We start from the raw sequence: 21,667 nt of genomic DNA, 5'->3' as shown, positions 1-21,667 counted from the left end.
CCGTCGTCGTTGCACAAGTGTCCCTAAACGCTCACAGCGGGGGAGGAGCTGGACAAGTTCGCCGAGCGGCGTGCGCAAGTGTTGCGAGCGGTGACTGTGCAGCGCGAGAGTTTTGTTTGCTTTTCATTCACTTGACATGTTCGGATAGTATCACGGCTGCGACATACCTGAGCCGACTATCTATTGCGAATATGACAACGTATGTGACGATATATGTGTTATAGTATGTTTCCTAACTTTTTATAGAGGTCTTTATCTTTTTTTACCCTTTTTTTCATATGCTCGTCATTTTTTTTACTTATCTCTTATCTTTCCTCTTTCTCTCCTCACACCTTCATTTTCTCGATCTCTTCCCCTTTCCCGAAAGTGTTTAGACAGGCGTTGTGCCCCCTTAGCTGGAAGTTGTCAGCCTGATCTCTCCGTTCCCTCTGTGTTCGTGTGTGTTTGTGCACTATTCCTGTCAAATAATAATTATCTTTCCTGACACACAACGCTTCTTGCTCATTCTGCTCTTTGCATTATTTTTTGTTATGTAGTTGTTACGCTCGGAGGTAAATGTTTCGAAGCGTCATTTGCTGCTTTTCTTGTTTCTTCCTTTCACCTTCATTTTACCTTGCTGTTTTTTGGTGACGTCTTTCATTATCACCCTTATTGCTTTAACCTTCTTTCACCAACACATGGTAATCAAGTGGTTGAAGGAGGGACTAATAACATTCGTCTAAATGAAAAAACCCAGTAATTTACCAATGGGTAACAGAACACCACACGAGTACGGGCGCTGAATGCCTACACAGTTTTATTTAGATGGTTCCTTACGATCGAGCTCACACCCAAACACATTTAAGCCACCGTCATCTATAATCATATGTTCCTCTCCACCACCGCCTCATCTACGTGTCGACTTGTGCACCGAAAATGAGCACTGACCATACGGAAGATGATGAAATGACCACTATGTAGTGCATGTGCATGGAGTTCGACTGACTGGAATTGAACGACGATATAGCAGCGTTTTTCTTTTTTCATATTGTCACGTGATTCACCCGATGAAGGAGGCTGCAGTAAGACTCTCAAATACGAAACTCTCTTTTTAGCGAACATACGCGCCGCTGTGGTACGTCGATAACGGCTAGAACAGTCGTAAGCTTTGAATGATGTGATTGCAATATTTAACTTATAATTTCTACGTCCCGACGCCGTAGTGAAGGTAGAAGAGAGTTCAGAAAAAAATTGACCACATGCGGTTCTCGAACGTGGGCCTAAACACGCGGGCGTCTTGCCTTCATCGGTATACGGCTGCCGGGGCGGCCGCGATTCGAACCTACGACCTTCGGGCCAGCATTCGAGCTCCGTAACCACCAACCAGCTCACCGAAGCGGGAGTCTGATCGTCGGCGGAACGTTTGCAGCCGGAACTACATTGGCCGCGTTTTCGCCGTTTCACTGTGGCCGGTGGCCGCACCGCGAGCTGAGCCGTTACCTAGCAACCGCAGCAACTGTCACCGCCGCTCGCCGCGCCATCTGGCTTGACGTCAGAGGAGGAGCCGGTGAAACAGCGTATCTAGCAACAGAGGAGCCGGTGTTGCATCGTATAGACTATTTACCGCAAGACATCTGGGTGCCATCTTGAGCTGTTAAGCCGATGTTTTCTTGTTTTTGTATATCGCCACGTGATCCAATTGGGCCATGAAACACCGTATGCACCAACCCAATAATTTCCATGCGTATGCATCTACCATAACACTGTTCATTTAGTTGTTAAAGGTACAAAACACAAAGGTTAGCAGCCCGATGTGGCACCACTCCCGTGAACAGAACGAACTGCTCAGTGGGATTCATTGGCAGATATGAAAAGTGAGTCAGCGAGACTGAGAAAAGCCAGGCTTCGTTCTCGAAACGAAATCGAGAAGCAGCGTGTTGAGGAGACGGAGAAAGAACAAGCCGCATGCTTCGAGGAACGTAACCACGTACAGAGAAGCAAGCTAAACAATAAAATTAACCGTACCTCCGGCTACGCACACCCAGGCATAACTGAGTTGAGCAAGAGCAATTTTTTTTTCATACACGAATGATCGATAATTCCAGCAGTATATATCAATCGTGCTCACGTTAGCTCCAGAGTAAGCTCGACTACTCGGGCGCGTCCTGTGCGCAATCTATTCGGAATCGTCTAAAAGGATCCAGAAGTTTCAAAACGTTTCCGCAAGGCCTGTGCCGAGTGGTGGCAACAATTTCTTCTTTATGAAACCCGATCACATGATGTATGAAAAAACTAAGCGCGTATGACAATGTACCTGTACTACGTACGACGGGGACTACGGTGTGCTCACAAGGTAACCCTGCGCTGACAGCCATATTTCTCGACACAGCATCCGTGGGTGCTGGGTGTCTCGCCTCTTTTTTCCGGGTGTGTGTTGAGCGTGTTGCGATGAAACGCGCAACACGCGGCGGTAGAAGCAGCATTGCTGGGTGTCGGTTTTCTATAGCTAGCTGTAGAAGGAACAGATGTGCGCGCACGCGTCTGCATACATGCCGGCACGCCTGAAATGATTCAGAGACGGTGCCGCACTCGTACCGCACTCGATAGATATGTGGCGTTTAACGTCCCACATCCACCATATGATTATGACAGACGCCGTAGTGGAAGGCTCCGGAAATTTCGGCCACCTGTGGTTCTTCAACGTGTACCCAAATCTGAACACATCCCCGCCACGGTGGTCTAGTGGTTAAGGTACTCGGCTGCTGACCCGCAGGTCGCGGGATCGAATCCCGGTTGCGGCGGCTGCATTTCCGGTGGAGGCGCAAATTCTGTAGGCCCATGTTCTCAGATTTGGGCACACGTTAAAGAACCCCAGGTGGTCGAAATTTCCGGAGCCCTCCACTACGGCGTCTCTCATAACTTTATGGTGGTTTTGGGACGTTAAACCCCACATATCAATCAATCATCAAATCTGAACGCACGGGCCTACAGTATTTTTGCCTCCATCAAAAGTACAGCCGCAGCAGCCGGGATTCGATCCCGCGACATGCAAGACAGAAGCCGAGTGTATTAGCCGTTATGGACCACCGCGGCGGGGCACTCCACTCATTTCCCGACCATCCACCATTTCGCTAAGTTAAAAGTGGGAGAAGACAAGAAAAAGGGTTCAACCCCCGAAAATTTTCACTTTTGTAGTACATCAGGGGCGTGTCGAGAATTTATAGGTGCGAAGTGGCGAAGGGTTAGATTACTCGAAGTAGCATATTGGGCTAGTTGGAACATGGTCATCATCGATCAGCGCACAAAAGAACATAAGAAATGGCATGCACGTACATTGAACAGACGGGGCGTTGTCTCAGTCCGTCTAAGGGAGCACGCTAGCTCTCTGAAGGGTAACATCATCTACGCATGTTGCCCTCCATTAAACAGAACCTCTGTGGTGATGAGACATAGAGTCCAGCTCACGCGTGAAATTTCTGAAGCGTATGAAATCATAAAAGCAGGAGATAGGTGCTTGGGCCAGCAGCCTTCAATCCCCCTCACAGATACTGAGATTTCATATCTACAGCATACTTGATTACGTGCTTGGTAAAGGTTGTCAAAATTTTTTATGCCTTCATGTTTGCATATATATGGCACGTTTTCTTTTTCATTACACTTTCAGATGTTAGAAAGCACTTGTCTAGTGCACTTTCTTGTGTGTTTTTATTGATATACACGCATGCATACAAACGCACACACGATCATAGATAAAAAAGTGCTCTTGCCTTCTTGCCTTGGTAAGTTGGTGCGACATTTTTGAAGTTAACCAGCATGAAAAACGGGTCAAAACACACAAGAACAGGACCACATATATTAAAGGAAGTAGCTGTGCCCCCATCTCTCCTCAATCAATTTCCGAAAAAAAAATTTCTGGCTGCACCCTTGTCCCGCACGGTGCTGTCACGTTATCATCAGAGGGCATCTGTATTGGAACACCGAGACTGTTGGAACGCTAAGCCCTTAAGTTGTTTTGTACTTTGGTTGGCAAACAAGGAGGTTGCGAAAAATTGCAAGGCCTCTCATGTCTTCGTCAATGGCGACACGAGATCGCCATCAATTGAAGCTCAGCAAAAGCCATCCGATGAGGTCCTTTTTTACATCACATGAACGTTGCGAGTCCACTACTCGTTCCCTTCTTCCCCTCTCACCTCTCTCTGTGCCCCGCCGCGGTGGTCTAGTGGCTAAGGTATTCGGCTGCTGACCCGCAGGTCGCGGGTTCAAATCCCGGCTGCGGCGGGTGCATTTTCGATGAAGGCGAAAATGCTGTAGGCCCGTGTGCTCATACTTGGGTGGACGTTAAAGAATCCCATGCAGGTGGTCGAAACTTCCGGAGCCCTCTACCACGGCGTTTCTCGTAATCATATGGTGGTTTTGGGACGTCAATCACCTCTCTCCGATCTTCCTATTCTCATTTCCCTTCGTCCAGGCGTAGGGTAGCTAACCAGGTGCTACTCTTGTTAACACATCGCTCCCTGACTTCTTTCTGTGTTTCGTCTCCTAATGCAGATACGTTTTATTTTAATTATTATTTGTTTTGTCACGTGAGCGTCACAAGTACGAAGCCAACGCGAACCTGGCATGGCCACGTGAGATTCCCGTTTTTTTTTAATGTTGTTTTTCTGGTCTTGCGACGCTCCAACGACGAAGAGAACGCGCAGCCGTTCGTGCTAAAGGTCATCACTCTCACGCCTGCTATTCCTTCGAGGTCGTGTTCGTACTAGACATGTATACGCGGCTTTACTTTCCGTAATACGGGACACCAAAGCAATACGTTAGTTCTGATGATAGCGATAAGATCGTTCCTCGAGATTTGTACCTTCGTTAATTTTCCCATCGCGTACAAGTTGCTTAATAATAACTTTGGGGCGATCTCAAGCCCCAGTACCACGATATGACAGTGAGAGGCACCATAGTGGAGTGCTCCGGAATTTAAGAGCACCAAAGATAATTTATCGCCTAAACCTAAACCCACGGGCCTCTATAATTTCGCTTCCATCGAAATACGGCCGCCGCGGTCGGGATTCGATCCCGCAACTTTCAGGTCTGACGTCGTAAGTTAGATATTGCATGCAAGACAATGGAGACTGACGCATATATAGAATTTCATGATGATGATTGATATTGTCACGGGGTGAGAGTAGGCAGAGGGTCGAAATATATTTACAGATTGTACACGGAGTACACAGTGTCCTTGAACCAAGATGGCGGAGTGGCAACAAGAACACGAGCTTTTGTTCGATCGTCATCTTTGTCGCCTTTAAGGTGCATTCGCTTATGTTAATGATGACTTGTATCAATATGTGAAGTTTAACGTCCCAAAACCACCATATGATTATGAGAGACGCCGTATATTGGAGGGCCCCGGAAATTTCGACCACCTGGGGTTCTTTAACGTGCAAGCATATCTGAGAACACGGGCTTACAGCATTCTCGCCTCCATTGACGCCGCAGCCTGGATTCGATCCCGCGACCTGCGGGTCAGCACTCGAGTACATTAGCCACTATATACCAAGGAAGCGGGGGCAGATACGTATGAGGAATGACTCGCGAATTTCTCTAACATAGTGTGAAGTGAAAAATGATTCCAGTATAGTAGCTGGGAGTTTATCGAAAGAGTGACGAAGAATATTAACATGCCTAAACAAAGGTAGATTGCGTGGGCTTGTGGATCGTGACTCGTGGTTATTTAAACGCAGTCTAGAAGGGGTTTCACTTTGCCCGATGTATTGAAATCTGCACGCAGGGCATATACACAATGTTGCTTTTATTTCAAGATCAAATCTTGAAGCTGCTACATGTGCTCTTAACAGAAGCTGTGTTTGTCATGCGACTCCAAACCTTGCAACAGGGTTGTTGCACGAATGACAACCAGAATAAGTGGCGGGTGGGAAGGGGGGGGGGGTAAGGTTTGACGTTGTTATTAAGTCTCGTAAGTTCCTCGATCTGCGATATACCACACGTGAGGATTGCAGGAACGATTTTTAAGGTGATCACTCTGTAATATTATGTTGCGACGCTTCCGAAGAATGCTCTTTATGTTTGGTGCCGATGAGGAGTGTGTTCAAACGAGGTTGGTGTTTGAGGGCGTCCACAATGATCACAATAGAAGCCACAATTTAGCTGCGCAATTGCATATAAAGGGGCTGTTAGCCAGCCCATCTGTAAAACGCCTTCTTCTATCATGGACAACATGTGCGCTTCAACAAACTCTTGAACTGAAAGTCATAATAGGCTGCAGTTCAGGATAACAGACGCGAGAGAGTGCGTGCGCAGTTGGCGTCGATGCGCCCCCCCCCCCCCTCTCTCTTCTTTCTTTTGTGCAACGGCGGTGAATGTCCACACTAAAGGAAATAATAGGCCGGCCGATGTTATTTAAGAAAGCTATTCTTCCTTAGACGAGAACCACGTCAAGGACGTTTGCACGGACGTAAAAGCAAATGCATTAAATAAAGTGTACCATATAATGATGAATGCTTATGATGTATACGACTAGGCAGCAAATTTTATGGTAAAGTAAGCGGAACAATTTTATACGGGCTAATGTTGTACACGCATGCAGACGTGAAGTTTAAGTATAAACTTAGTTGTTCTTGTTGTTATTTTTAGTCCATTATCTTCTTCTCCTACACCTTCTCGACGAATAAGCTAACAGTTATTAGGCAAAGAGAAATAGGCTCTAAAAATAGTAATGTACGCCTCATAATGTGAATAATAAACGCGTTCAAGTGTTTACAAAAAATACGCAAGTCACGAGAAAAATTAGGAAAAGATATGAACACCAGCGAAACCACGAGCTGCACTGAGAGAAACAAAAAATCTCCATTTGTTGTAATTTTCTTTTTATGCAGACAGCTTGCTGAAAACCCTGAGCGACAAGCAGAGGAAAACACAGGGGGTCGTTTGGGAAGTTTCGATATGGGCTGTTTTGTTCAGTTACTATATTTACTTACTTATACTTACTATATTAGACGAAAGTCTTTCCTTAGCCACAGTACTAATTCTGCTTGCGATAATAATGTTGGCTGTGAACAAGAAAGACGTCTTTAAAAGATAATAGCTGATTATGGCTCAAATGCCCGGTATTTCTGTCTATTCTTGAACTTCAGGAATTTTGAAGCCAACCGAACGCCTGTTGGGCGAATACAGATAATAACGAACAGGCAGTGCTGATCGACATTGTTCATCCTGATGAAATCGACTATAGCTGCAGGCTTCGGACCCAGAAGCATGGCCCAAAGCGGGGTAGGCGCCACCACATGATGAACAAAGGTTGAGTTCTTTCTTCATCTTCCTTGATTATTATCCTTATGATCATCATCAGCAGCAGCAGCAGCAGCAAAAGCAGTCTGACTACGCCCACAACAATGCAAAGGCCTCTCCCTTCATCCCCATCTCCTTCAACCTTTGTTTTATCTTTCAAGCTTTCTTTCTCTCTTTTCTTTTCTATCTCTCTTTCATCTTCTTGTTATTCTCTTTCCACATTGTCGTTTACCCTTGCTTCCCTCCTGCAAAACCCCCACGCCACACTTTCTTACCCACACACCCCCACTTCTCTTGTCAATCCGCGCGCTATACTAGACTGTACATGAACACGCTATGGTTTACCCTCCCACCTCTAATTCCTGCTCCTGATTGATTGATTTGTGCGGTTTAACGTCCCCAAACCACTATATGATTATGAGAGACACCATAGTGTAAGGCTCCGGAAATTTCGACCATTTGGGGTTCTTTAACGTGCACCCAAATCTGAGTACACGGGCCTACAACATTTCCGCCTCCATCGGAAATGCAGCCGCCACAGCCGGGATTTGATCTCACGACCTGCGGGTCAGCAGCCGAGTACCTCAGCCACTAGACCACCGCGGCGGGGCTTATTCCTGCTCCTTCAACACCTCTTAACCCCCCATTATTCCTTCTAACCCTAACTACTCTTGTCTACCCTTTGCTACACTACACACTGTACATGACTATACTATGGTGTACCTTCTGTCCTCCTTTTCCTCCTCTTTTACCAACACCCAACTCTAACACCATTCCCCCTCACTCTCGTTACTCTTTCCCACCTTTTCCTATGCTATACTGTACATGACTAGGCTGTCGTTTACCCTTTCACCTCTTGCTTTTCTTTCTTCTTTACCTCCTGCTAACGCATCACTCTTCCTCACCCCCCCCTTCGTTTTCATAACCCCTTGATACACTATACTATGCACGGCTGGGCTGTGCTAGAAGCTGATTAGCGCACACCTGCTTTCCGTGACGAGTTTTCTGCCTACGGAGGCTGCCATACTCCAAGCTTATGAAACTCTGCTATTAAAAAAAATTGTTCGCCTGCAATATACACAAATTTTTGCTTCAGAAAGCATTCCTTCTGTATCCTCATTTTTACTTTTCTCGAAATAACGCGTCGCATGCCAGGAATGCCGGCAAAAACACAACGACAACCTCGGATCAAGAGCTCCTTCGTCCCACAAACAGCAGCCCGCGTCATTACAACAGTTGGCAGCTGTTTTCTACCCTCTGGAATAGCAGTACGACCGTGGCTTAGTTCAGAAACACTGTACTGCGATTTTTTTTCCGCAGGTACATGGAGTAACGCGTAAATATAAAGGATAGTGGAATGTTGCAGCCAGAACGCTCCCGTCAGCTCGCTCAAGCCGGCATTCGCTACAGCGACACAGCCAGTTACAACTGCTTGATACGTGGAAACACATTCCACAAGACACTACTTCACTTCATACACAACACCGGCCTATACGGCACACACTTAACAAAAATATTATGCCTTAAAGGCAAATCTTTGTCGCAATAAAAAAGTGTGCAGAAGGAAATTAGAAAAAAAAAGAGAGAAAATCAGAAATAGACTCGTCATAAAGAACCAAATAAAGATAAGGGCAGCAAGCCAAGGCTATCAACCTCGTCCCAATGTATGTGCGGAGAACTAGCCGTCAAAAACGTTTCGGGCACAAACGTAAACACGCTTTTCGACCTCGGCAAGTGCCGCATATAGAGCGAATCTCTGCGACCACGTGAGGCTGCGCGGCTTCGTACATATACTGTATACGTATTACAGTCCGCGCGTGACATGGCTTTGGAAAGAAAGCGCGAATGGAATTCCCCGAAAAGTGATAAAACACTGTCTCATTATTCTGTGTCAGGTTGGACTGGCAGCTGACCTGTGGTTTATTATAAATGAACAGGTGGTCAGCACATTGCTGGCAGGAATTTAATAAGTCGGACGTTAAGCTTCGACAAACCAGGCGGTCATGCAAGCTGGCACAAGTTTGCGGAGGCTCAGAAAAATACAGACTGACTGACCACAGATAATTTATTCATTTATTTATTTATTAAGTGAGTGAGTGAGTGAGTGAGTGAGTGAGTGAGTGATAGATAGATAGATAGATAGATAGATAGATAGATAGATAGATAGATAGATAGATAGATAGATAGATAGATAGATAGATAGATAGATAGATAGATAGATAGATAGATAGATAGATAGATAGATAGATAGATAGATAGATAGATAGATAGATAGATAGATAGATAGATAGATAGATAGATAGATAGATAGATAGATAGATAGATAGATAGATAGATAATGGTTGCACCGGAACTGTTATCGCTGTGTGTAGCGAAATTTGGCCACTATTTCTAGCGTACTTTCAGCACCACATTTCCCATATGACCAGACCGGGCACCATAAGAGTGGATGCAGCTATAGTGTATCGCAACATCCACTCGAAGACTTCTGAACGAGCTATCCGTCACAATCTGTGCTTCAAGGTTCAATTGCTTCTGCGTCTCCCTATTACTTCGCCACATAGACACACTCAAATGCGCTAAGCCCCACCAGCTGACAGCGCTTCAATAAAATACTATCATGCCAGATTATAATGTCACAGGAGAACGACTGCGCTAAGATAACATTATAAAAAACAGCCCCTTCACCATTCATCCCTCTCACACACTCTATTACACTCAACGAAGATTGATAGCGAACAATCAGTTGCGATAATTCACGGTTGCGGTGCCTCCACTATTGGGGGCAGTGAATGATTGCAATGTTCAGTTTCTGACAGGAAATACGGGCCGATCTACAAGGAAGTGCAGATTCAAAGAAGAGCGCCGACGTTTGATTGATTGATTGATTGATTGATTGATTGATTGATTGATTGGTTGATTGATTGATTGATTGATTGATTGATTGATTGATTGATTGATTGATTGATTGATTGATTGATTGATATGTGGGGTTTAACGTTCCAAAAACATCATATGATTATGACAGACGCCGTAGTAGAGGGCTCCGCAAATTTCGACCACCTGGGGTTTTTAACGTGCACCCAAATCTGAGCACACGGGCCTACGACATTTCCGCCTCCATCGAAAATGCAGCCGCCGCAGCCGGGATTCGAACCCGCGATCTGCGTGTCAGCAGCCGGGTACCTTAGCCACAAGACCACCACGGCCGGGCGAGCGCTTTCAGTTAACTATATGTGCATGGGGTTCAACATTCCAAAACCACCATATGATTACGAGACACGCCATAGTATAGGGCTGAAATTTCAACTACCTGGGGTTGTTTATTGTGCACCCATATATGAGCACATGGGCCTGAGGGAAGACAGTTTAAAGGCCAGCCTGAAGCATGCAATTTAATACATACAACATGAAGCTAAAGCATCATATATAACCAATTACAGGCAGTCTGCAAAGAAAAATGTCAAAATTGCGATGACTTAAGTTGCACGAACCAAAAACTATACCCCATTGTAAAGTTTACGATGAAATTATTACATAGGAAATATCCAAGAGATTACGGAGCAGTTCTTGGGTTAGTATAAGAAAAACACCTTTCTAGCAGGAGTTCGTAGAAAAACATATCCAGTGGCGTAAAGCGTAGCCTACGAACTGCGATATCATATCATACAGGACATCAGATAAATAGGTTTCACATTAGATACTAGCGGTAGTGTTATTTAACTTCTGATCGAAACCACTGGTATCTCGTAGAAAACTACTGGTTATTCAGCTGTCTTTCGTACTGCAACACGGGTCAGGACCTACGCTTAGTCCTGGATTAAGATTACGTCTTTACCATTTGTTGCGACGCACAGTGACCACACATTTGTTTGATTGATTGATATGTGGGGTTTAACGTCCCAAAACCACTATATGATTATGAGAGACGCCGTAGTGGAGGGCTCCGGAAATTTAGACCACCTGGGGTTCTTTAACGTGCACCCTAATCTGAGCACACGGGCCTACAACATTTCCGCCTCCATCGGAAATGCAGCCGCCGCAGCCGGGATTCGAACCCGCGCCCTGCGGGTCAGCAGCCGAGTACCTTAGCCACTAGACCACCGCGGCGGGGCGACCACACATTTGTATCTATCTTCCCAGACGTCACCTCAAAGTGGCTTTCCAGACACTGAAGTACACTTATGTATTTCGAACAACGAAACAATTGGGAGTTCTGTGCGTGCAGTGTCTGTGCCCGTGCGCTTAGATTTGGGCGCACGTTTAAACGAACGTGGCAGCGGAAAGCGTAGCACTGGGTTGATTGGCGGAACACGGGAGAGGCTTCTGTCTTGCAGTGAGCGTGCGGCTCATGAAGATAAAGAACCCCATGTGGTCAAAATTTCCTGAGCCCTCCACCATAAATCATCTGCCATGATTATGTATGGTGGTTTTGGGACGTATCGCGGTATTAGCGCGTAAAACTCCATGAATTATTACTGTATATATATATATATATATATATATATATATATATATATATATATATATATATATATATATATATATATATATATATATATATATAAACGGACGAAGAACTGAACAGCACGTGACAAGAACCGTATGTGGACGTACACGGACAGTTGGTTTCGTTCTCAGTGTGTTGACAGTGGTTCTTCCTCTTTTTTACTTTCTTTCTTTTTCTTTTTCGTCTTTTTTCTCCCCCTTTTTGTTGTTTTTTTTTCCCTTTTTTTAGTTCCCCCTCACTCTCGCAAACATCTTTCAAGGCGAGAGGGACGCGGCAGCAACGAAGTTTGGAAGTTCATGTCAGTATAACTCCTCCCCTGATCAAGGGAGGACCCCTCCCGAAACTGTTGGGAAATAAATATATTTATCCTTGTTGACAACGCTCTCGTTGTGGCATATATATATATATATATATATATATATATATATATATATATATATATATATATATATATATATATATATATATATATATATATATATATATATATATATATATATATATATATATATATATATATAGCCTGAATCCTGATGAAGGCCAGACTCTAGGCCGAAACGTCGAAATAAACGACGTTGTGACCGCTCCCGGAGGATATATATATATATATATATATATATATATATATATATATATATATATATATATATATATATATATATATATATATATAATTTTTAAGAGCAACCCTTGTAGTGCCTTTATTGAAGAAATAAAAGAAAAGCTCCACAGCAAGAATAACCGGAAGGCAGTCTCGAAAATTATACTTGATCAGTTTTAAACAAATTAAACAGTTTTCTTCCTCATCGGGTGAAAAAAAAAGTGAATGTTTTGATATCCTGGGCCTCGACGTGAGGAACTGGCCTCAGAGAAATGCAGGCCGATCGACTGTGCCGTGCCGGCCTTGACGGCGCCGCTTCGTCAGGAAACGCGTATCATACCCGCAGTAGGAACTCCCCTTCCTCCTCACGCACACACACACACACACACGCACCCTTGCTGAAACGGCGATGCAGTTTTTAGAAAGCGCGGCTGACGCGCTCCTACCTGGAGAAAACCTGGGCGCAGACCTCGGGTCTCAGGCTCGCATTAGGCGAAGGCACCGCTCTATCACGCCTCCCCGACGAGCATGCAAGCAGGGGAAGATATAAAGAAATGTATAGAAAAGAACAATGCGGCGAACATCGCTTGTGAGAGGTGTCGCAGTGAGAGACGCATTTGATGTAGTTGTACAAAGGCATAGCTGAACCTAATTAGCTCAAGAAATTACTATCGCGGTGACCCGCCACGATGGTTAGTTATGGTGCTCGACCACTCACCCGCAGGTCGGGGGATCGAATCCCGGCAGCGGCGTTCGCATTTGCGACAAAGGCGAAAAATGTCCAGAGCCCACGTACATTTATATGTATAAATGTTGAAGAACCCAATGTAAAAAGTTCTGGATCTTTCCACTGCGGCGTCTCTGATAGTCATTCTTGTGATGCGCTGCAGGGTATGAAAAACTAGAAGCAGCACAGGGCGTAATTATATCGTGGTTTCGGAACGATACATCCCTTCAATTATTATTATCGGCTTGTTGAAAGCCAGGCAAAACCTTGCCTTTCATTGAAGTCATGCAGTAAAATCATTGCTTGCTCATACGGGTCCTCTCTCGGTGTAAGTATTGTGGTATTTACTAGTACCAAAAAGAAGAGTAATTTGATGACTAATCTGAACGTGGTTTGTTCTACTTGGTGTCTCGTAAGCGTGACAGTGTTAGAAATTGAGCATTCTTCTCTTTCTCGATTTGAATAGAATTAATTAAAGAACGTAACTTAGCTTTAGAACACTTGTGACGAATTTATCGAAACGAAACTGCCGCATAGTGGAAAGCACTTGATGGATATCTTGAAGTGTCAGGCGCGAAGATGACAAGATACCAATAAAGTATAAGGTTTAATAGAACTTTTTCAGAGCCTACATGGTGAACATACTGACAAAAATCAAATAATATATCTGGGGTTTAACGTCTCTGGACCACTTATCGAAAAAAAAAGCGCATCCCACATGGAATACACTCAAGGTACAATCGCAACTTTCAACTGTTTATTCGACAGCGTCGTCATGAACCTTTGGCACATGCGCCGATGCGTTCGATAAAAAAGAAATGGATATCACACGAGCTTTACTACTATCTCACATTCGGGTCGAGGTATATAAATTCATTCGAGCGCACAGTGACGGGCGGTTGACTAACGCACCACGCACCCCATGGATGGCACTCCCTGAATGAAAAATTCTTCCAGTAACAAGCGAGCTTGTTCATTGCGGCTTTAGCCAAGAAGTCTTGCTTCACGAAACGATGCCTTACAACCATAGGGCGTGCATGCAGGGCGAGGGCTCGTTGCAGCGCGTCCTCCATATAAAGTCAATGTATAGTGATAACTTTGCGCCCCCCTCCTGCCGAGTCGCAGCGAGCCTCCCTATATCACGTCAATGTGTGAGCCTGGCTGCGCGCCCACTTTAAGCAGGGGCGTAGGCAGGAATGTTTCCGGATGGGGGAGGGGAAGGAACCTCCTTGAATTAGACAATTTTCTTTCTGTATGCCATGGCGAAAATAGTTACGAGGGTGGAGGAGAGGAGAGCACGGGTCTGGTGTGCTACCACCTGGCTACGGCACTGCCTTTAGGTTATTATGCCACCCCCCCCCCCCCTCGTGTTGCACGTGTGCTCACAACCAAGAGAGTTGAAATGATCTGTTCAAGTGCGTTATATCCTCCTTATTTACGTTCTAGACATGCTCTCCGAAACATGCTAAGGCACGTTGTCGGGCTAGTAGGTTGGGGTCCATCATTTATAAGTGTGTGTGTGTGTGCGTCTCCCTTTTTGTGTCCTTGTCGTGGTGCGCTATACCCTTATAAATGATGACCTCCGAAACAGTCATTTGCACACGTGCGTAACAATGGATAGTTTTATAGGCTGTGCAGAATGCAGCTTCAGTACCGCGAAACTTGAGCAAGTGGGTATAACGTGAGCACTCGAAGATTCCCGTTCACAGAGTTCCCAATGCTCTGTTCACTAAACCGTCGTTGACGTCTATGTTTGAGGTAAGCGTGTATAGGTTTCCCCAGCACGAGTAGAACCTTGTTAGGGGAGATTCGCAAACTCGGAGTGCGACGTGCGCGCTAATTTTTGCTGAGATTTAGCGAGTTGTGACCCTTTAGGTACGCGTCGTCAGCAGTGAGTTCCGTCAGGTTGCTTCCTCCTCCAGGTGTGGCAACAAAGGCACCTGTGAAGCGCCGGCACAGAACACCGCGTCGGTGGGAGGAGAAATGGTGCGCTTGGCGAGGCGGCGGCGCCCTCTCTTGCGCTACCTGTGAGTCAGCGACATGTTTCTGAAGCGTTTTTAGTAATTTTGAGCTAATTATTAGGATGACTTCTCGGTTATTTTTGTTACTATAATAATTAAGACCTTGTACTTTTACGTTAACCCGATTTTGAGAATTACTATACTAATTTTGGGCCTGTATCGGACCACATAATTTTAAGCGTGATCGTCCCACGTGAGATTTATGGATGGACGACCAGCCGGGTATTGGTCAACGACATAAATATGAACACTTCTATTCTGCATCAGAAGTGAGTTTGGAAAGATTTATTTTCACAAACATCAGTAACATTTCAACGGAAGATTTTTTTCTTCTACATACGTTAACGATGACAAAACAGACATAACTTACACATGAACATGTGTATGAGATGTACTTAGAAGAAAAGTTCAACAATTTAGAGTACGAAGTACCCTACTAAAGAAAAGCTGTCCCGGTGAATGCTAAAGACATTGTGTTAAGGAAAAAATTGACGATTTCAATTACGATGTATTCTACTATGGAAGAGCATTTATCTGTCCCGTACTCGTGTGCATGCATTGGGGAGACATTGTCACTTCGACTCCAAATAATTACACATACGTAACGTTTTTCTCACATACCCTGAGCTGGGATTCCACCGCAGAGATACTATTCTACGAGCGTCTTTCTGTTTCAGGTTCTCACGCGAATTTTCAACTCGTGCAAAAAGACCAGGGGAAAACTTCAGTAAAACAACGACCTCTCATTTCATTGTTAACGCTTACTTTAGCAAAGCAGGAACAATTTGTCTGTTAGCGGTAAACACAAGACAAGTCTGCACTTCTGAGACAAATGAGGCACACCATGATTGAGGGACAAACATGCACTGGATTAACCTTCATTGGTTAAGATGCAGAAACATCCCCTCCATCGGTTTTCTTCATCGTCATCAACTTCTGTTTTTTTTCAATACTAAAAAGCTTTTTACCCACCTAAGGTTTTCACCAAGGAGGTTTAAATCTTCTTGGTTTTCCCTTTGGCACCTTAACGGGTAGAAGGATGTCATTGAACAGAGCGCGAGGACGGTGAAATAAAATACAGGTTGCTCGAAACATCGTCGCCTCTTATTTTTCGACGCATTTTCCTGCATATATGAAGTCGTTGCGGCGCGATGGCCTCCATCACACTGACCCTATAAATTCGTTTCAAGCGTTTCCCATCTTCCCTCCTTTCGAAAATATTCGCCAGGAGCGCTACGCCAGACGAGTGAGGAAGGGAGCCCGGTGGTGGCATACGAGCTGCATCTGGTGTCGAGTGCGGAAGAAAAGTAAATTGGCAGTCCCTCCCTCTCTCTCCCCCTCTCTCTCCATCACACTGAGAGAGAAAGAAAGAGAGAGAGAGAGAGAGAGAGAGAGAGAGAGAGAGAGAGAGAGAGCGAAAGGCGAAACCCCGGGGTTGAGAAACCGGGCGCAGACCGCGCGTTGGGCAAATGGAAGGACGAATATACAGTTTCGCCTGCCGGCCAGATCTAATGTAAATAAGCGAGAAGCCCTCCCCCCCCCCCCCCTCCACCCGATCTGCGTCAGAAGCTCACACACTGTGGCGCGCGAATTTCCCGATATTAGGTAGCACAGGAGGAACGGACGGAATTGTACGCCACCGTGTCCTTCTGAAGCAAGGGCCTCGTGAACAAAGACGATGACGGACAATGTCCGAAGAAGGAGGAAGAAGAAAGCAAATTAGGCTAATGGGCTACTCAAATTATTGGCCAATCTCCCACAGTTGGTATGAGCCACAAGAGAAAATCAACAAGAACAAGAACGGGCCCGAAGAGGACTGTCGTGTACGCGAAGCATTAGCTGCTCATGCTAAAGGTATAAGGTATACTAGTTCAGTAATAATATCAGGGGGTTTACGTCCTAACACCACGATATATGATTGTGAGGGAAGCCGTAGTGTGGAGGGCACCGGAATGTCGTTCTTATCCGGTGTCTTCATCGTGCCCTGGCATTGCGCAGTTCCCGGGCCTACACCGTCTTGCTTCCACCGAAATGCGACCGCCACGGCCGGAATCGAACCCGCGACCTTCGAAACAGCAGCCGAGCACCTTAGACGCTGGTCTACCATGGCGAGCAGGGGCGCAAGGTCAAAGGAACACTGAAGAGCAAAACGGTCTTTCGCGTATCAGTAAAGTACAATTTCACGATCCCTAAAACACCACTATTACCACGAAATGACACATGCTAAGCGATTGATTGATTAATATGTGGGGTTTAACATCCCAAAACCACCGTATGATTATGAGAGACGCCGTAGTGGAGGGCTCCGGAAATTTCGACCACCTGGGGTTCTTTAACGTGCACCCAAATCTGAGCAAACGGGCCTACAACATTTCCGCCTCCATCGGAAATGCAGCCGCCGCTGCCGGGATTCGAACTCGCGACTTGCGGGTCAGCAGCCGAGTACCTTAGCGACTAGACCACCGCGGCGGGGCAGCACTTGCTAAGCGAGAAAACGGGCGAGAAAAAACTACGAATGGAGGCACCGCCTTGACATTGCCACACCAAACACCATGACGTCATAGATGTTGAAGGCGTCTACTGGATCGCACGTTGCTTCTAATCAATAAAATCGGAGTAAATTGCCATCTGAGGGCGCCATAGACCTGTGGCATAGGAAGTTTCAGAAACGTTCGTCGAGCCAATGTCACGAAAATACAAAAAGAAATATACATTTTGAATGTTTTCACGTTCGGTGGGCGGAGATTCAGGCACGAAACTTAAAAATAAAACTTCAGCCTTGATTTTCTCCGCTAATAATGAACTTATGATGGCGTTACCTATGCCACTAGAGTTCTCAGAGGTCCGTTTGTCAATCTGAGCGCGGTGATTGTATTTCTTTTTTGTGTTCCTTTAACACTGTAAATTAGACAATTGCACAGGTCGGGTTGCGTAATGGTATATATGGGTCGACTTGGCACCTTGCATAAGTAATTAAAAGTGGTGCCCGCAGCTCCTCCCCCCACACACACACCCGTTATCGCGCGCACGCCTATGAATGCGCGTGCGTAAGCATAACCTCTAGTTACCTTCAACTAGCTTATTAGTCCTGACCATTCTATTAGTCATGACCAATTTTATTAGGCAGCCAATTTTATCGAACCCGTATGCGGCCCGGATATTGGCGATTTCGTCAATGTTTGGGAAAGTACTGTAGTCTCCACAGAATGCGGTAAGCTGCAAATGTTTGTCAAACTAGAGAGCGCATCCCAACGCCAGCACATTAAACTTCTGCGCGATACATGGATGAACGTGTGCGAACTACAGCCCCCGTCAGCATTTTATGGCGTGCAGCTTGTAGCCGGGAAGGGAGGGGGGGATACCTCAGCCACCCCCACACCACCGAAATTCAGATGCCGGTGTTGTTTTACCGAAAATAAATGATGAAAACGTGGGTTTTCCAAGACCTTCAACAGGTGATTACTCCTCTCCCCCTTCCTAAGGAAGGAAGGAAAACAGGAGGAAAAGTACGGCAGGGAGGTTAACCAGCCTATAGGCAGCCGGTTTGCTATCCTGCGCATGGGAGGGGAATGGGGGAGATGGAAGATAGGGAGCAGAGCGGGAAGAGAGATAAACACAGCACATTCGGCAGCACACGCGCGCACACTCACTGATAGTCCAGTCTCGTCTTTCACGGTGTGTGACATTGCTGTTACAGACGCTTGTTCAAGTCGGTGTCGCGTAGGAATTTCAACATAGCTTTCGTCGCCTTCTGTTGCAGTGTCTTCTCTCGGGCACTCCACAGAATAGTGTCCACAGACATTTGGCTGTCGATGCGCGCAAGAACGGACGCCAGTGACTGTCTCTGGATGTCATACAACATACAGTCGCAACGGATGTGTATATACCAGGGGTGTCAAACAGGAGGCCCGCGAACCTTTCGATAGCGGCCCGCGGTCCTCAAATGACCATCCTCGTCTCATATTTTCATTACTATGCCGATAAGCCTTCGACCCATGATGGCAAAGCCAGCGGACGGATTCCTCTTCGTATGTTTTTTTTTTTTTTGTTCAAGAGGTGACTTCTTAGTTACCATGGTTGCCGAAGGCCATTTTGTTCATCACGAAAAGAAAATTTATTTCAACAGTGGTCGGAAGTCAGGTGAACATCCATATTCTACTCATTATGGAACTCGGAATGCATGATACATTTTTTGAATTCTCACATCAAATCCACTTCAGTAATGGCTCATATATCAGGGCCTTTTTTTTTTCAAATAGCTTCGTTCGCTGACACCCCCCTCCCCCTCACTTCAAGTCTAAAATAACATACACTGTTCTGAATGCGAGGACTGAATTCCGCTACAACGGACCGCTAGCTGGCGTGAGTATATGAGACCCCTGGTATGTACTCTCGCTTCTGCATTTGTCTATCCCCAGCACAGCATATATCATGATGCGTCAATTTGACCGTATAGAGACTCTGCGTTACCCAACGACTTCCTGGCTAAAAATGCTCACCATTTTTCTCTCGGTGTTCCAGATAACGCGGTAGGGTACATGTCACATGTGCTGTACACTTAAGTGACTCACTGATACAGATGCGAGATTAGACTGTGAATGCCGCTTCGAGCGTCAATTCAAGTGTAGAAATCGAGCACGAAATCCAGGTGTTCTGTGTACATGAATCACCTTCTGTGTGTGATACCCCATAGTCTCGTATATCGAATAGCCCTTGACGACAGGGGAGCCGCTTGCGGGATCTCGTTCAGCCTTGAACGTCTGGTCGCACGGCGTGGTGGCATCGTGTCGTATGTAGTATACAACAGTGCACAATTTCACTGCGTTTGTCTTTTTCTTTTACTTCAATCACGCACCTCAATATGCAACAACACGTACATGCATCACCGCCATATATTCTAGTCTGTAGAATGGAATGCCTCAGTGAGTGAATGCATGTCAGACTGTTACAGCTTGATATAAAATAAAAACAGTTAAAAAGGAAAGCGCCTGTCTACGTCTTATATTACGACAGGTGTTCGATACGGAACGCCCCATACGATATAAAATTGTTCAGGGTGAGAAAAGCGTCAACTTCGAGCTCAAAAATAGCGTGAAAGTTGATGTGCGTAAGCGTCATTTATTTCAAGCTAAAGGCAATTTGGTCACGCAACCCGAGGATCGGCAAAAAGAAAAACGGAGCCGTTGGAAACAACTGCGAAAGGAGACGCCCCAGCAACAGTCCTTACCTATAAGGTTTAACAAGACAGGAATTTACCACAAATACATGTATTGTTACACCAATAATAATACTTGATGAGAAACAGTTCTTACTGAACAAGACAGGACTGTACCACCAATACATGTATTGTTACACCGATAATAGTAATTGATGAGGTTTAACATTCCAAAACAACTATATTATTATGAGGGACGCCATACTGAAGGGCTCCAGAGATTACGATCACCTGGAGTTCCTTAACGTGCGCCTAAATCTGAACACAAGGACCTCAAGCAAGCCTCTCCTGAAAATGCGACCGGGATTCGACCCCGCCACCTGCGGGTCGGCGGTCGAGCACCATAATAAATGTAGGACCGCCGTGCATGTTTAACGTTACATCGAGTAAACGCAGTTGAATTATTTGCTCAATCCAGGATACTGAAATTAACTCGGTAGACTTGATACACCTCCCGACCTATACTGGATCGCGTCACGCGAACTGAGGCCCTCGTGCGGAACTGACGATTCCGCGTCGCGTGCGAATGCTTGACAAAAAGCATTGCAGGTAAGGTTGCTACAAGGACGCTGTATAGGGATTCGACCGTTTCCGCGACTATAGGTGGCGCAGCGGAAGCTCGAAATGGCGGACGAGACGGCGATGTCGCGAACGCGTTTACGTCAGCATCGTAGAGCGTCAAGACGCGTTCATTGGTTCATGACTACTGAGAGACCGAACTGCGTCGCCGTTTTATCACCGTGTGACAGCTTCGGAGCACGGCTACATGGCGCCGCCTGCGTCGCTGGAATGACCGAATAGGCGAGGTCACCATCTTGTTTACACTGCAAGAGCAGCGATTACGAGACGATATGCTGCGTCGCCGTAACATTCGACATTTTGATTCGCAAATAGATTGCCACGCCGAGCGTCTGCTGACGTGTCAATAAGGCCTCGCAGTGCAGCAGCCAATTTCGCACGCGAAGTAGGGTAATATCAGCACTTCGCACCTGATTAACTTTGCTCCAATAGGTCGGCAAAACTTGTGGAGCTCACTCAGGCTCATGAAATATATTTTAAGCCATGGACTCACTCGGACTGAGAGTCGCGAAAATTTTCCTGAGCCGGACTCACTCGGCCTCAAACTCACCAAAACATTACTCACCCGGACGAACTCAGTCACGACTCGATCTCGATCTGAGTCTGAGTGAGTTCCAGCGGGTCGACTCATGAGTCCGTCCGCCTTAGACTTTTTCGATCGTGGGATCAATGCTCTTTAACATTAATATCTCACATAACCAGGGCTCTTCTTGGCGTCGTTTGACATAACATA

At 45.8% G+C, this 21,667-nt stretch overlaps 1 protein-coding gene across 1 annotated transcript in view; it reads right to left on the bottom strand.

Annotated features, from left to right (window-relative positions):
• Positions 1-21,667, bottom strand: part of LOC119163580 (mitochondrial sodium/calcium exchanger protein-like) — a 100,730-nt gene that overhangs the window by 49,494 nt on the left and 29,569 nt on the right. The gene's annotated exons all lie outside the window — the stretch shown is intronic.

This window comes from Rhipicephalus microplus, chromosome 3, assembly GCF_043290135.1.
Source record: "Rhipicephalus microplus isolate Deutch F79 chromosome 3, USDA_Rmic, whole genome shotgun sequence".
NCBI classification, from domain to species: Eukaryota; Metazoa; Arthropoda; class Arachnida; order Ixodida; family Ixodidae; genus Rhipicephalus; species Rhipicephalus microplus.
Note: the sequence above shows the minus strand (reverse complement) of the source record. Positions and strands in the feature narration are given on the sequence as shown.